Source organism: Aegilops tauschii, chromosome 4, assembly GCF_002575655.3.
Source record: "Aegilops tauschii subsp. strangulata cultivar AL8/78 chromosome 4, Aet v6.0, whole genome shotgun sequence".
Classification (NCBI taxonomy): domain Eukaryota; kingdom Viridiplantae; phylum Streptophyta; class Magnoliopsida; order Poales; family Poaceae; genus Aegilops; species Aegilops tauschii.
Window position 1 is genome coordinate 470,727,631 of NC_053038.3, and position 9,024 is coordinate 470,736,654.

Genomic DNA, 9,024 nt, shown 5'->3' on the forward strand with positions numbered 1-9,024 from the left:
CTGTGAACCGAAAAAACCACGTACCGAGTCCTCCACCAGCCCCCGCGCTCTTCATTTCGTAACCACCGATCACGTCCGAGACAAGCGACGAAGAAAAAATCTACGAAAATTAACCAGCGATAAAAAAACCTGCGAAAAAAAACCCAAGAACGAATCGCACGAGCGAGGCCTCCTGCCCTCGAGCGACCAGTCGCACGCACGACTCGCACACCAGATCCCTTTGCCGCCGCCCTCCATCCCTTCGCCACCGCAGATCCATCCCGCCGCCGCCCTCCATCCCTTCGCCACCGCAGATCCATCCCGCCGCCGCCGCCGCTCCATCCCTCTCTTCCCTCCAAGCTTGTCACCGGCGACGAAGCGTACGGCGCCCTGCGGTCGTGATCGATCGCCTCCAGGAACCTACCACGCGCGCCGAGGCGAGGGCCTCGTGGACTCCGTCCGTCGCCGCTTGGCCGAGGACCTCGTGATGGATCGATTATTTCTCAGCTTGGCGCATGCAGTATGGCAGCACGCCACGCACAGTTTCATTGGATTCTATTCCATCTCTTCGCGTCCGCTTCCTCTAATTGTGAGTTTTGGCTGTAATGCGTTTTACAGATTCCCATCTACTGTACTTCCTATGTAGTGCATATCCCGTTCCTCCTTTTACAGGCTTCTCAAATCATTCGTTCGTTCGTGCTGGTCATCCTCCTACATCTGTCTGTCTCGCTCCGTTGATTAATCGTGTTCATTGGGATTTAAAAAGAGGAACATGGATTTTTGTTGGTGACTTGTAAGCAGCAACAAGATCTTGCAATTTCTAATTTTCTAGCCATCCACGTGAGTACAGATCAGGTACCTTGTTCCCTGCCTTGCTTTGCATTTTTTATTTAATCAGTAGTGTTCATAATTTCATCTGTCATATGTGTTGTTTGCTACTTCCATGCCTTGCTCCAGTAATTAGCAAGACTGCTCCTAATTTGACAGTAATTAGCTTTAGTTAATGTTAAAAAACCAGAATTAGCTTTAGTTAATGTAAAAAAACAAGTGAAAATTTTAGGATGATAACAATTTGAGTGGGTATGAAAGTGTACCTTGTTTACCTAATATTCGAAATATAAGTGTCGATGACAAGATCACAAGAGCGAGCAACTTTTACCTTTACTGTTTATGATCCTATTTTTTCGATAGGTCACATGTTTGCAACATAGGTTATAGTGTACGGAGTATCTTTTGGCAAGAAAATGGTAATATGAATGCTCATATTTTATGTGGCATTAGGGCCCCTTTGTGTTACCTAGCCCCGGGCCCCTGAAATCTCAGGACCGACCCTGCACTACGTTATCCTCCCCGCTGCACCATTTCTCTTTCGGTTGGGAGAGTAGTTCTTGACATTGCCACATGTTTGATCAGGCGAGTACCTCGGGGCAGAGCCCGCGTTGCCGTACCTGAGCCCCTACACCGACGTCGGCATCCTCAACGACACAGGCGTGCAATTCGTAAGCTCCACGTGCACGCACACACACATGCTCGAATCATGTATGCGTATCTACAATAATGCAATGGAGATGACAATAATGTTGTATGTGTGCGTGTGCAGGTGAACATCATCAGGATCGCCCAGCAGCTGCAGAACTTCCAGGACTACCAGCAGAGGCTAGCGGCGTACGTCGGCGAGGACGCGGCGAGGGAGCGCGTGAGCCAGTCGCTGGTGCTCATCACGCTTGGCGGCAACGACTTCGTCAACAACTACTACCTGGTGCCCTTCTCCGCTAGGTCCCAGCAGTTCGAGATCCACGACTACGTCCACTTCATCATCTCCGAGTACAAGAAATTCCTCGCGGTAATAATAATTAACCTCCTCTCTTACTTACCACTAATCAATTCCCAAACATGCAATATTTCTGCTCCAACACATAATTGCATTTGTAAAACATGATTAGCATTCAAGGTGAAAAATTGCCAGGATGTTTTTTGTCTTCTATTTTGTCAGTATGGTGCACAAGAGTGGTAGACCTAAAATTCCCAAAATTAGACAGGGAAATGAAATGTTTGCTGCATGCCAGCTAGAATAGTAGTGGAAAGAGATGAGTCTGTAGACTGCCTGCCCGCCTGCCTGCCTGATATGATGGTGAGAGAGATGGGTGGTAGCACCGTTGAAGTCATTTTTGTAGTGGAGTCATTTTTGGGTGGTATGTTCAGCAAGCAATAAACTGACACGCGGCCTGTAGTGTTCTGCACGCCGAAATCAGAAGCACACACTGTTTCTGGTAAGAGTTGGCCCATGAAGCGAGAAACGATTTTATTCATGGTTGATAGACACTTTGAGTAACTGTCTGAGACATCTTCACTGCGGAGGCCTAACCCTAATGAGCTATTGCAATATATTATGCAGTACCCTAATTGTTCATTACTAAATTCTAACTGCTTGAATTCTGATTTTCATATACATCTTAATATTTCAGTGGAGTTTCCTACATTGCAGGGTGATATGGATGATGGAAAAGAGGCCAGCAGTGCTGGGCTAAACAATTCAGGGAGGTATTGGATTGGCCTCTGTAGAAACTATGGTAAAGGTAACCTGAGAGTGCACTTTAGGTCTTTATTACATTTCTAAAATGGTTGCTTATAAGTTTTAGCTATCCTATTGAGTAAATCTCAATCTCTCATGGTTGGGATAAACTTTCTCATAATGCATTCATCTATATATGTCAGAGAGCTAAAATTTCTCATAGTGTCGGAGAAAGAAGGTTTGAATATTATTTTCTTCACATGTGATCTTATTTTCATTGACGCAATACTAACTAATCTATCCAACCCATTTGTTCAAAATAGACAAAGGTGAATACTCGGGTAACAATTTGTTGAGCAAACCATTCCAATAATCCTATTTGTTTCAGGCATAGCTAGAGTGTGTTACAACAGAAGAGTTTCTTGTGCTGATACTTGAAAATCTGCACTCACCTAAATAATGAGCTCCTGCACCTGTTTATCCACCACATGTATCCTGATTATCAAAACAAAGATACTCGGATGCTTGACAATATTGTTACTGAGTCTAGAAATCTTGTTACTGTGATTGTCCACCACAGGCAACCATTCTTTGACTTTGATTGTTACTGAGTCTATATGGTTATAGAAAATAATATCGTGTGAGAAATCTTGCTAGCTCAACGAGGTTCCTGGAAATAGATTACATGCTGAAGCCTAGAAGTAAGCAATTAAAGTGCATATGTACTTGTAGACAGAACACGTTCTTGATATCTTTGATTTTAAATTGTAAAGGTATTGTCATTTCTAGGACCACGTACTCATCTGCTATGCATTACTTGGCTTCGTGCTCTGTTGGTGCTTTTCTTGATTACGAAAAGGGTAGAACAGAGTGTTGGCATTCGCTGCTTTATAGCATATTTTTTAATACGATTTTGGATATTTTGTTTCCGTACTGTACCTTAGTTTGGGACTTATTTTGCAGGCACCTAATCTTGGGCCCCTAGAAGAAGGAAACTCAACATGCATGGTTCTCATTAGAGGCAACCAGACCGTTGTTGAAAATATTGATGATTCCTGTTGTGTATTCTCAAGGAATGGTCAGGTTTAGTACTGTAAGTATTTTCTTGTTAAATGTATTTGGGTGGTGCCCAAAATGCAGAGGTGAAAAGCAAGAAACATAAAACTACCTCTGAAGAAAAGTTCACCACGCCTCCCAGAATGTCACCCTGCTTAGTTGAACAGAAGTTTAATATATTTAGTTTAAGTGGAAAATTGATCAAATCAGATCATCTAACCTTTGTAAACTAGGCAACTGAATCATCTCATCTTGACAAAGTTCAGTACATGGTGAAGATATTAGAGTTTGACTAATTCTCTTGAAAAATGAATCACCTCTCACCTCTCAACTTGCGTCGCGGGGCTAACAAAATATAGGTACATGGTGAAGCCAAGTGACACTGGTAGGACTAGGGTTCCTACCGGGCCTTCGGCGTAGATTGTATGGACAAGGAGGAGGAGGACGAGGGCTGGAGCAGGCGCGCCGGCGATGAGGCGCCGTCGCGGCTAGGGTTAGGTGCGGCGGCTAGGTTTCCGGCTCCTTGGGGAGCCGGGAAACAGAAGATTATAATATCTTTATTGCTTGCTTTCAAACGATGTCTTACAACTAGTATTTATAACTTCAGCCTAAGATAACTTGCCTAAGATAACTTGTGGGTCAAGCCCCTAATACTAATGCCCGGTGGGCCTCTTTCTGGTATAGACCAAACCGGTCATAACAGACACTCTTATTTTTCTTTCATACAGGACCGTTGCGGTGCGTAGAAGAAAGGTGCTACTTTCACTTAGTTCTCTCAGTTCTAAGTTGGGACTGCAAAAATTTGAGGATTTCCCCACATGTGAGTTGCCTTGATTAGTTTTGGCTTAGTTAGTGAAATGAACTGGAAGTAACTTCTGAATTTGTTTGACTTTGGACTTGCTAGAGACCTGAAGTTTCTGCTTCTAGCATTTCTCGTTTGTAAGCAGCATGGCAAACCCGGTTTCAAAGTAAAGACCTGAGGAAGAATGTGGATTGATCACTGTGATTTCAAGTCCTTCAGGTGATTGATCACTGTGGTAATTCATTCTTTTGTCAAAATTTGATTACAATTGGGGTTGGAGGGAAGCAACAAAATTCCTATCCTGTAATAGACGTTTTTGGTGTGTGACTTGATAGTTGTTCACGTCGATACAAAATTTCATTCATGTGGTTTTTTAAGGCATTTGAATTTAACATTGTTTTTATGTTTGTCTAAGAGCTGGAGCTGTTAAGACTTGAGACAGATATATACAGGTAACAGGGGCCTATAAGATCCAATTCATGTTAGTTACCTATAACTCTGTACCTAAATGCATCTCTCATAATGTTATTTCTGTAATTTATAGAAGTAAACAAATTCCTTACAGGTTTGACAGTTCGTCAAAATAAACAAGTAGTATTGATGGGTAAAGGTGGGTACTGATTTAGTATGAACAAGTCTGCATGTTTTAGAACTTCTGTATTTTCTGAGTTTTCTTTCCTTCATGCATTTTCCGAGCTTATGTATTTTTTGAGTTTTAGCAAGCTGAAAATATGGCGCTTATTCAGAAATGTTGGCATATCAATATCATGTGCTTGCATATGTAGTATCCAGAGAAAAATGATGTGCAATGATGAATCCTGACAATCTACACACACATCACTGTATTTTGTTCACTTGCTTGCTATTTCTGGACTATTATTGATGGAGCAGCAGAAGAGGCTTTTAGTGTTATAATATATGTTCGACTTATAAATTCAATAGCTGAACAAAACTTCCAAAAATATTACTTTGACTGACTAAAGTATGGACATATATACCGCGTGTTATCGTTTCTTCTTCTTCTTCACTTAACTACATGTGAAGCTGAAGCTGAGCCAATGTGCTTTTCCAGAAGAAATTGAGGCACATCAATCAAACGCCAACCCACCAGCTATTGGCACTAAATGAGGAAGGAAAAGAACATTGTCCCTGAAGGCTCGAGACACACAAACAGGAAACTGAGTTTGGCAAAGGTGGTTGTCTCCTTGACGCACACCATGGTGCCCTTGTCTACTCTCTGTCTTCTTCCTTGCACAGGTATTTTATTTCAAGATTTCATAAGTGGTCCGCACTGACAAATGAAATACGCAGAAAAAGATACTTATGTTGTTTTGTTCTTGCAGACACCTTATTTACTAGTAGTAGGTTCTCTCATAGCATTTTTCGGTGGAGTTGTACTGGCATCTTTGACTGAAGTTTCTTTCAACTGGTTAGTTATAATCTTCCCATTTCTGAAATTTCAAAGTCAAATGATTGGGGAATGCATCACACTATCCATTAGTTCAGTCAAGCTCACATTATTGGCAATTGAGTTAAGTCTTATATTTATATGCCTGTAACACTCAAAACTTTCTAAAATGAGAAGTGATATGTTAATTTTTGAAGAGACTGTGATTATGTTACAAGCATATACATCACTGGCAATGCGAAAAAAAACTAATAATACATTTTCCCGTTATTTTAGCTAAAATAGTGGAGCACATTTTATTTTATTTTATTTGCAATCTGAAGCCTTGGTTGTACTTCAGTCTCTGGCAATTGGTTTATTTCTTGTGGTCAATTTTGGAGCAGATGATGGGTTGTTGGTTGTAGTGATTTGATATTTTAATGACTATTCATAGCGATGGTTATGCTTGGCCCCATGAGAAACACACGAGGAAGAAACCATTGTGAGATAGGGAGGGGAATAGAAAGATGACGAGGAGATGCATTTATCTACCACATTACAGGCATGAAATATCATCACATGTCAATTGTCTATGACTCCCATATCATATAAATAGAAATCCAATATTTTTGTTTCTTGTGAAGTTGGTTCACTTTATTCCCTTCCTGTTAGAGTTGATGCTTGAGATCTAGGGCCCAAACAATTTGTGACCATAGACTGCTCAGAGTTGTTCTATTTCGATCTTCAAGTGCAACCCTTTCATTGTTCTATTGCATCTCTGAGCCATATTAGCATACATTTCTAATCAACAATGAACTACCGGATTTACTTCATGTCAGTTGTTACTATCTCTTAGAAATTCTTTCTGCATTCATCATATAAGCAATTAAATTCACTATCAGCAAAGTTCACTGCAAGTTTGCTGCACAATTTTTATTTGATAGATACACGTGAGATTATTATTTTTCTTTACGTTTGTTGAATATATGAATAATTCATTTGAGAACAGGGACAAAACATGACAAGAAAGGGAAGAACTAACCTACATGGAGCTTGGTCAAGGTCGCCGCTCATGTTTGATGGCATTATTTCTGGTTCCACCGACGTTGTCGATGCTTGTTACCTATGGCCCCTTTGCCGCTTTCCTCGGTCGGGCGTGGTCCATCAGCCACTGCATGCAGACAATAGAATTTAGGCCAGCAATTGTCGCTTATCTACGCTACAGACCGACCCATAGACAGGGAAAGGAAGCGATGGTTGGTGGGGAGAGGAGCCGGGGGACGTGTTGTGACGGGACAAGAGGCGCAGTGGCAGGGAGAGAAGGTGAAGACTACGCCATGTGAGTTGCTGATATTGTGCCTTATGCGGTGGGGATAAGGGATGTGTGATGTGCTTGTGTGGTGAGAGGCGAGGAGTGGCTTTTCCTTTTTGCGGGAGGCTATTCATTTTTGTCTATTCTATTTTTATATTCAAGATACATACAATTATTTATCATCATTATAATCGAGATAATAAATATTTATTTATTCCATTAATGTGTTGAGTTATTTTGTTTTTGATTTTAATATGCTCTCATGGAATGGTAAAAAATTGGTCCATCCAATTTACAAGTTGAGTACTCTATGTTTGCACGTTCTTACATTTTCATGTGAAATCTTCATGCTAACTGTATGAAGTACTCATGCAGGATGGTTACAAGTCAACGAAGATTTTTTTACTATAATTGCTCAAGTACTGTGCGAAGGAAGCTGAAGACAATATTCCTGATATTTTAGGAGATGTAAGTGAAGTGGAATAACGAAAATACATTGCATCAAGTACATTTTTCAATTGTTACTGTAAATTTTTTCTATACATGTGAAATTGGAAGTGCATAGCTTATGTATGCAATCAGAAAAAAATTTAAAAGGCCCGTGGCAACGCACGGGCATTGTACTAGTGGTACTAATCTATGATACTATGCACTATAGAGATAGTAATATAGACTAATAATATATGCATGTTACTAGTCTAAGTTACTTCCCACTATGACCAGCCTGAGGAGGCAACCTTTGGGGTGCAACAAGGTAGAGTTAACCGGCCCCTAGCTAAGCCTTTCTTGGCTGGCAGTGACAACTTCATTGGAGTAGTAGCAGACGAGAATTAACAACTACGGCTGGTTAACTGACGAGCCATACGTCTCCATCACGCTATGCCAAGCAGAGCGAGATTCTGATTTTGTGCGTGTTTACTTTCCATTGAAGCAGCAAACAAGCAGCGCATACCGCGCACATGATTAGCGTTTCTGCTCCGGTGCTCCTCCCTGGGCTGAACGCGAGCTAGAAAAACACATCGACGGTCAGGATGAACTAAAAACGGTTCATAATGAGGGGTACGATCGTCTTTATTGCCCCCGCGTATAGCCGTCGAGGAGTCCTGGGAGGCCCGTACGAGCCCGGTTAGATCGTATGCCCGGCCGTATACGTATTTATATATGGCGGCGTTTCATGCACGCGTGGAGCCGCCCGTGCATGGGGCAGCACGTGTCACGGGTAGATTCCAAAACCGTCCCATCATATAAATGTGGACGGCAACCACCTCCGGCCGCATCGCCCACCATTTCCCCCCGCCGCATCGTCTCCCTCTCCCACTCCCCACTCCCTCTCCTCTCCAACCTCCTCGTCGCCCTCACCGCATCCTCTTCATCGCCATGGCGGACGCAGGAGGCGAGCGCCCCGATTGGGGCGCAGATCTGGTGGAGCAGGCGCGGCAGGTCGCCGCGGGCACCTTTGTGAGGGGACGTGCCGGCGTCCAGCGCGGTGCTCCCCCCGCTGCAGATCTGGAGAAGGCGGGGGCGGGCTGCAGCGGCGCAGTCCAGCCAGATGCGCCCGCTCTGGCGATCTCCGGCGAGGCCCAGAAGGTGGAGGCGGGCTCTGGCTGTTGGGGAACATAGTAATAATTTAAAATTTTCCTACGTGTCACCAAGATCAATCTAGGAGATGCTAGCAACGAGAGAGAGGGAGTGCATCTTCATACCCTTGAAGATCGCTAAGCGGAAGATTTACAAGAACACGGTTGATGGAGTCGTACTCGCGGCGATTCAAATCGCGGAGGATCCGATCTAGCGCCGAACGGACGGCGCCTCCGCGTTCAACACACGTACAGCCCGGGGACGTCTCCTCCTTCTTGATCCAGCAAGGGGAGAGGAGAAGTTGAGGGAGAACTCCAGCAGCACGACGGCGTGGTGGCAATGGAGCTCGTGGTTCTCCGGCAGAGCTTCGCTAAGCACTACGGAGGAGGAGGAGTTGG

General features: G+C 43.4%; 2 long non-coding RNA genes across 8 annotated transcripts; both read left to right on the top strand.

The window, feature by feature from the left end:
* The first annotated feature begins 562 nt into the window (after positions 1-562).
* On the top strand, positions 563-1,778 carry LOC123493796 (uncharacterized). The gene is made up of 3 exons (XR_006663030.2): positions 563-834; positions 1,393-1,478; positions 1,580-1,778. It is a non-coding gene; the product is annotated as an uncharacterized lncRNA (long non-coding RNA).
* Positions 1,779-1,807: 29 nt separating this feature from the next.
* LOC109760788 (uncharacterized) lies at positions 1,808-7,619 on the top strand. 7 transcript variants are annotated; one of them, XR_012182475.1, is made up of 10 exons: positions 1,808-1,822; positions 2,465-2,549; positions 3,455-3,584; positions 4,276-4,367; positions 4,452-4,568; positions 4,765-4,830; positions 4,915-4,959; positions 5,422-5,606; positions 5,693-5,778; positions 6,746-7,277. It is a non-coding gene; the product is annotated as an uncharacterized lncRNA (long non-coding RNA). The 7 variants fall into 7 exon arrangements; XR_012182473.1 differs by lacking the exon at positions 1,808-1,822 and adding an exon at positions 7,424-7,619 and having other exon boundaries at positions 2,316-2,555; positions 6,746-7,075; XR_012182476.1 differs by lacking the exon at positions 1,808-1,822 and adding an exon at positions 7,424-7,619 and having other exon boundaries at positions 2,316-2,555; positions 6,746-7,059.
* The last annotated feature ends 1,405 nt before the right edge of the window (positions 7,620-9,024 follow it).